Source organism: Mus caroli, chromosome 11, assembly GCF_900094665.2.
Source record: "Mus caroli chromosome 11, CAROLI_EIJ_v1.1, whole genome shotgun sequence".
NCBI classification, from domain to species: Eukaryota; Metazoa; Chordata; class Mammalia; order Rodentia; family Muridae; genus Mus; species Mus caroli.
Window position 1 is genome coordinate 44,028,747 of NC_034580.1, and position 8,315 is coordinate 44,037,061.

At 37.5% G+C, this 8,315-nt stretch overlaps 1 pseudogene across 1 annotated transcript in view; it reads left to right on the forward strand.

Moving 5' to 3' along the window:
• LOC110304469 overlaps positions 1-1,060 on the forward strand; it is a 10,085-nt pseudogene extending 9,025 nt beyond the window's left edge. Inside the window, exon 2 of the transcript XR_002379086.2 lies at positions 861-1,060. The product of XR_002379086.2 is annotated as an E3 ubiquitin-protein ligase Mdm2 pseudogene (transcript). The remainder of the gene's footprint in view (positions 1-860) is intronic.
• The last annotated feature ends 7,255 nt before the right edge of the window (positions 1,061-8,315 follow it).

An 8,315-nucleotide genomic window follows, 5' to 3' on the forward strand; every position in this document is an offset into this window, starting at 1 on the left:
TCAGTGAGGTAACCCAATCACAAAAGAACTCACACAATATGTACTCACTGATAAGTGGATATTATCCCAGAAACTTAGAATACCCATGATATAAGATACAATTTGCGAAACATATGAAACTCAAGAAGAACGAAGACCAAAGTGTGGACACTTTGCCCCTTCTTATAATTGGGAACAAATCACCCATGGAAGGAGTTAGAGAGACAAAGTTTGGAGCTGAGACGAAAGGATGGATCATCTAGAGACTGCCATTTCCAGGGATCCATCCCATAATCAGCCTCCAAACGATGACACCATTGCATACACTAGCAAGATTTGCTGAAAGGACCCAGATATAGCTGTCTCTTGTGAGTCTATGCTGGGGCCTAGCAAACACATAAGTGGATGCTCACAGTCAGCTATTGGATGGATCACAGGACCTCCAATGGAGGAGCTAGAGAAAGTACCCAAGGAGCTAAAGGGAACTGCAACCCCATAGGTGGAACAACAATATGAACTAACCAGTACCCAGGAGTTCTTGACCCTAGCTGCATATGTATCAAAAAATGGCCTAGTCGGCCATCACTGGAAAGAGAGGCCCATTGGTCATGCAAACTTTATATGCCCCAGTACAGGGGAACACCAGGGCCAAAAAGTGGGAGTGGGTGGGTAGGGGAGTGGGGGGGAGGGTATGGGGGACTTTTGGGATAGCATTGGAAATGTAAATGAGGAAAATACTAATAAAAATATTTAAAAAGAAAAAAATGGGGACACGTGGACTATTTTGCCGCAGAAGGGCTCAGCCTTCCATGAGCCTTCCATCTTACCCTGGCCATGTTGAAGCACGTCTATAAGACTTTGGTCTGTCACCTTTCAAAAAGACATTTCTTCAACATGGAGTCTCGCTGACAGAGACCAGACAACCAGAGCCCAGATCTGTGATATGCTTCAAGGAGCATTTACCCTGCTTCTCGGCACCATCACTAAATACACAAAATGTCAGCAGCACCAAAATATCAAGCACTCAAGACCTACAGGCTCCTTCTGTGGAAACTGTGTTGATGTAGTGCAGGGTATTTGATCACACTGTGAACCCTAAGATTGTGTTGCTTACTGGAAAAATACCTGTTTCTAGTTGTGGTGTGGCTCAGCCTTGGCACACACCTTTAATCCAAGATCTTTCTGATTATTTTAAACAGGATTAAATGAAGTCAACCATAGTTCAAGAGGCAGAGCAAGCAACCAGTTGACATGGAGTGAACATAGGAAAAAACATAGAGTGTGAGAGGGAGTCAGGAGAACAGATAGAGAGACACACACAAAGTAGAAGGGAGAGACATTCAACTTTAAGGGTGTTGATGGCTCATGGAGAGGAGAGCTTTATTTCCCTTTTGGGATATTGGCTGAGGTAGAAGGTTAGATGGGTGCTTTCTCTGACTCTCTGAGCTAGCAGGATTTCACCCCAGCATCTGGATCCCAAGTCTATTGGTAAAATTGAGCATTGAGATTTTGTTAAAAATAACATTTGGCACTTCTGAATGTGGCATGATCACAAAGACAGATGAATCATGTCAGCTTAAGACAAACTAAGAAGCCATCAGATTTGATAAGTCACCTGAAAAGTCCTCAAGGAAAGTCAATGATGGGACATACCATAAGACAAGGCATTAGGACCCTGTATAGTGCTACCTTAGATAGCTTGAAAATAGAAGCAGAAAATAAAAAGCTAAATGACTTAACTATACCAATTATGATTATTATGATTTTGATATTTCATATTTTATCCTTAATAGCCATAGTGGCTTTCTGTACCCTCTAAAAGAAAAAGCTTTAGAGATATAGGAAAAAGAAAAAATATGAAAAATAGATTGATAAAGTAAAAGCCTTAGAGGAAAAATTAGAGAGACTTATAAATAAGAAATGAGAAAAATATCCAGTACAGAGGAATTTAGACAACCTACCATACCACCCATGATGAAACTGAAGAGGAGTGGCCCACAGTTGTCAGAAAACCAACCTTGGTTTATCCAGTTACTACACAAGACCTACCAGGAGATGATAGGCATCTCCAAGGTTATGAAGAAGTTAAATGGAATCTTACAGATATATTAGACTTGAGGAGATTCAAGGAAGCAATCATATCATATGTTATTAATTCACCCTATGTGAAGCAGATACTAAATTCATGGGCAACTCAGAACAGAATTATCCTGCCAGACTGGAAAGATTTGACAACATCAATATTGGAAACTGGTCCTCAGTTACAGTGATGAACATGGTGGAAAGAGGAAACTAGGTCCACAGAGCAGTGAGATAGGGCTAGAGATATTAATATTTCCTAAGGTTAATATGCTGAGTTACAAAGGCAGCTTGAAATTGATGATCACACCGAGGCACTATGTTTTTCAGAAGTTTTAAATACTTGGAACAAGGTTGAAGAACCAGGAAAGAGGTCTGAGTCATTTACTAAAATTATACAAGGGCTCAAAGAAAGCATTCACTGATTTTTTTTTTTTGCAAAGACTGACTTCAGCTTCTTAACAGCAATATAACCTTTGCATTTTGTCACAGTATGATTCAATATGCTCACAATATGTTTAAGTTGTCCCTATGCCATTATCTGTCTTAGTTTTACAGTTTGGTTCTCCTCCATACAGCTTTTCCATAAAGACCAGAAACTAACAATTAACATTTTTTTCTATCAACCCATATAATTTCTTCCTTTTATGTAACCCCTTATCTAAGGCAAAGATGAATCTATCCAACTTATATTTATTTTGAGAGCATAGAAAATTTTCCTTGCTAACTTAACCTAAGAACTAACTTGTCCTATCTTCTCTTAGTAGGTTTTGAACTTTCCCTTACTACAATGTATTGGTATGCTTAGGTCCTCAGAAGAAGTAGCTGACATTTCTGGTCTCTGTCCTCCTTCCTCATAAATTCCTATCAATTTTTGAGACCATCTAATAAGGAATCTTTTTAAAAGGTCTTGATCAATCATGTCTTTAACTAACCTTTTAAGTAAGCAAGAATCATAGCCCCATCTCCCAAGGATTGATGCAGTCATTCTAGATACCATTCCCACTGGTCCCTGTCAAGGGGAAGAGAAGCTCCAAGGGCCTCGCCTCCAGGAAATTATCCGCAGAACTATCATGTGTCTTTCCCAGGAGATACAACTTGGCTCCCACAAATCAAGGACGGAATAGCTTCAGCTGATAAAACAAAAGTTCAGGAAAGATCCACCCAAAGCAACAACAGCAACAACAACAACAAAATCCAAAACCCAAGTATTTTTGGCAAACTGCTATAAATGATCTGAGGCCAAAGCTAAAGACACAAATAAATGGCATTGCAATTGAAGATTTGGTAGTCACAGGAGCAGATGTAACAATAACTTCACCACAATATTGGCATCAAGATTGGCCTCTTTAGGAGGTCAATATCAGCTTCTAAGGGTTGGAACTTTATTTCAGGTAAAGCAAGATACAAAATAGGTCTAGTGTATAGGACCAGAAGGCCAAATAGGAAAATTAAATCTACATGCTTTAATTTATATAGCCATGAACTTATGGGGATGTGATTTGTTGCAGCAAGAGAAAACAAAGATTAACATTCCTCCAGTCTCAGAAACAAACCATAAAATAAAGAATGCTTCTCAGAAAAATATTAAAAGGTATTATCAAGAATATATACACACTGTCCAGCTGATCCATAAACAGAATGTGACAAGTGTTGGTCTTTAATCACCCAAGTACCATTTTAAAGTACTGATGAACCCAAGTGGGTGGAACAATGGTCTATGACAAAAGATAAACTCCAGGTACTAGAACAGCTGTTACAGGAGCAACTAAATATTCAACACATTGAAGACTTTACCAGTCCAGGGAATTCCCCCATGCTTGCTATAAAAAGGAAATCAGGAAAATTGAGGATGTTAACAGCTTTAAGAAGCATAAATAACATGATTCAGCCAATGGGCTCTTTACATCCTGGAACCCCATTGCCTTCTTTATTACTTAAGAAGTAATAAATCTTAAATATCATGGTCTATGATAGTAACTGATTTAAAGATTGCCTTTTCACAGTCCGTTTGCATAAGCATGATAGGGAAAGGTTTGCTTTCTTAGTGCCTACTTATAAGAATGGTTGTCCAATAAAGAGATATCATTGGAAAGTCTTACCACAAGAAATGTTAAACAGTCCTACCTTGTGCTAGTACTTTGTACAATAGGCATCTGAAATAATTCACAAGAGTTTCCTCAATCTAAAATTTATTATTATATGGCTGATATCTTACTAGCTGATTCAGATACAAATACCTCAGGAAAAATGTTTGATAAAGTAAAGAGAATTTTTCCTTGCTGGGGATTACAAATTACTCCTGAAAACAAACATACAAACAACTAACAAACAAAAAAAAGCAAAGAGGCGATCATGTCAATTATCTAGGATTTAAGATAGGTTTATGAAGTTTAGCCACAGAAAGTATAAGTCAGGAGAGATCAATTACAAACTGATAATGATTTACAAAGATTTCTGGGTGATAGTAACTGGCTATATCCCGTAATTGGATTAACTACTCAAGAGCTAAGTAATTTACTTCAAACCTTACAAGATGATCAGGGCTTAAATAGTTAAAAAAAAAAATTATCAGCTGAGGCTGAGAAAGAATTGGCTATGGTAGAAAGCAAATGATGTACATGTGGACTGTTTGGATACAAAGCTGGATTTTATTTTGGTTATTTTGCTCTCATTCTCCCACAGGAATTCTTATGCAGAGAAAAGATAGTATCTTAGAATGGATGCTTTTAGCATACAGAGTAAAAAACTGAAGACTTATATAGAAAAGGTTTCTGGATTGATTCTGGAAGGGTAAACAAGACTTTGTCAATTACCAGGAATGGTCCGAGCAGAAATTGTGGTACCTTTTGCTAATGCTGAAATTGCCTCATTATGGACAGGGAAATGAACATCAGCAAAGAGCTTGCAGTAATTTTGGGAAGATATTAACAACAAATATTCCCCAAACGAGATTTCAGTTCATAAAAGCAATTAATTGAATTCTTCATCATATAGTAAAAATTGAAAACTGTTTGTGGAGCCCCTACATCCTATAATGATGCAAATAAATCAGGAAAGGCAGTTATAAGTCAGGAAAAATAAGTATCTCAGAGCCGTTATGATTCAGTGGAAAAAAATAAGAGCTGTATGCAATTATTGTGGATTGTGCAATATATGATTTTCCTGAATATCTGAATATAGTTACTGGCTCTCAACATGCAGAAAGAGTTGTTTTACATACTAAATCACTGATATTATTCCAAATGATTCACAATTAAATTAGCTATTTATTCAACTACAACAAGTAATCAGAAAATTACCCATTGTATATCACACATATCAGTCCCATATGGGTCAACAAGGCCCTCTAGCACAAGGTAATAATGAAATTGATCAGTGATTCATAGGAAATGTGATAGAAGCCTCAGAATTTCATAACAACACTGTTAACATCAAAGGTTTTAAGACCAATTTCTCTAACACTTAGCAAAGAGCCAAGAAAATTGTAAGTCTGTGTCCTGCTTGTTCTTTGTATAACCAAACTCCATCACCTGCAGGAAGTAACCCAAAGGCACCCAGAGAGATGAAAGTTGACAAGTGAATGTGTTTTATCTTGCAGAGTTCGGAAAAGTACAGTACTTGTACCATACCATAGATACATATCCAGAATTCAACAGACAACTGTCCTATGTTCTGAAAAGGCTGATTCTGTAATTACTCATCTATTAGAAGTTATAGCTATTTTGTAGATGCCTGTACAAATTAAGACTGACAACATTCTAGCATGTGTCTCTGGTAAAATGAAACTTTTTTTGTATATTACAACATGAAGCCTATTACAGGTATACTACACAATCCTAGGACAAGCTGTTATAGAAAGATCTAATCTCACTTTAAAAGATATGCTTAATAAACAGAAAGGGGTGACAGAAAGGGGTAAGAGAAAGATCTCAGAGATAGATTACACAGTGTTTTATTAACTTTGCATTTTTAAAAAATGTTAATGAGAAAGGAACAACAGCTGCAGAGAGACGTTGGATAGTAGAAAATGGCTGAATTAAATCACTCTGTATATTTTAAAGATGTATTGAACTCAGAATGGAAACAAGGATATGTGTTATGTTGGGGAAGAGGTTTTGTCTTTGTTTCCATAGAAGAAGAAAAGCTGTGGATACCATTAAAATTGATAAAGATTAGATTCGAATAGGAGAGACCTTCCTGAATAAGGAGAGGTGACCATCAGACTACTTTGTCATTCAGTCCAAACTCTAACTATAAAGACTAATCTATGCCTTTCATTTGATCAGGAATGAAAAAATAAAAAAATAATATTTTTGAATAATAATTTACCAAAGGCATACTTACCTTACTGGCATGAAATGAAAAATGGGTTTTCCTAAACTACATGTCTTAATGTCATGTTGGAATGTTAGACTTTTGACTTCCATCTTTCCCACAGCATCTTGGTGTCAACTTTTGAGTTTTCTTCTTAAATAAAAGGGATATTTTTGTTGTTTGGTATTAAAAACACAGTTAAGAGATTTAAAATGTTTTAAGTAAATTCAAAGGGTTCCCACAGTTCAGACACGTTTTATAAATTTCTAGGAATTGGAGTGATTTGGAGGTAACATAAAATATTTGCACAGGGTGGTGTTTGCTCATGTTTTTAATCCCAGCAGAGACAGTCAGATCTCTATAAATTAGTTATTGTTTTTAATCCTAGAGTTATAGTGAACAAGATGGTGGTGGTGTGTGCCTTTAATCCCACCACCCGGGGACAAACCCAGATACAGCTCCTAATTGGTATGTTTGCACACTAGAGAAATCACATACCACATTTACACATTATTATAAAAGCTCCTACAGGGTTTTTAGAAAGGCATGTAATTTCCAATGGGGACAGAAACAAAGAGCAGCTTTTGCAACTACTGATAAGCTCATTTCCATGCATGCAATCCTGACCAATATTGAATCAGATGATGCCCTAATTATGGATATCATATTTATTGGTGTATTGGCAACTGGGGAGCAAAAGGATTCCACCAACATCTGTCTTTTGGCTTCTATTGCAAATGCTTTATACATACAGAGAATAAATATCCTGTCTTTGAGAAACAAATCTGGATACTTTAGGAAGCATGGAGGCTCTTATACTCAGCCATTGCCAACTTCCTATGTCATAAACAAACTCCTTACAATGATGGATTGGATCCATTTGAAGGTAGAGTGCTTTGCATGCTTAACCATGGAAGGAAAGGTATTGTGAAGCCTACGCCCCCAGCATAGCTGTAGCCATTTTGTTCTATGCTCACTAGAAGTGGGAATTTCTGGTTCCTTTAAAAACTCAGTTGTGTCATGAGATGTTTTTATGGAAGCTGTCTTGTGAGAGGGCATGTGATGTTTTGCTGAAAAAAGACACTTGAGAAGGGGTGTGTGATGTTTAGAAAGAATATAAATAGAACCCCACAGACAGTGAGAGGATACTCTTGCGTTGCTATGCCATGCAATGATTTTCTGCTTTTCACTGGTCTTCACTGTTCTTCACTTCATAGAAAGAACTGTGCCAAAGAACATCTCAAAGTATGACTGATTCTGGCCATTTCTGCTGACTCGTGCTGATTCATAGGAGCCTTGCTGTTCCTGTTGGATTGTGCTACCACATGCTGATTCATGTTTGGTGTTTGCTATTGGACTGGACTGCTGTTATCCTGACAACAAAGAGTGGAATCACCCCAAGGAATTACGTCTAAACACCTCCACAACCTCCTTTTTCTATTAATCTTCTTTCTCCCCTACCCCTGGCTGGTAAGTAATAACCCTAAATAGAGTAAGGTTATTGACCTGCTAGTCAGTTCATATTTTTACTGACACAGAAAAATAGCTTGATTCAGAGTGGGGTTAAATTGACCACATATCCTGTTATGTTCTGAGGGTTTTAATCTTAAGAAATTCCACAACAATAATCTCCATGTAGGACCAACCAGAGAAAAGGTCAGTTAGACCTGTTCTGTCTAGCTAGCCCAAATAGCTTGAGTCAGAGCAGACCACTGGGCAGTGCTTCTTGTACCTGTACATGAGCTCATTTTAGCTTTTGCCATATAAACTGGCCCTAAGAATCATTCAGGGCCACAGTCAGCTCCCAAGTCTGGTCTGTGGCCCTGATCAATCAGTCTTGGGGTGTGCATTCAATAAACCAGCCATGTTTAATTGAGATCAATGTCCGAGTCGTTTGTGTGGTGATTCCCAGACCTCAACAGTGTTACAGTGGAACAGAT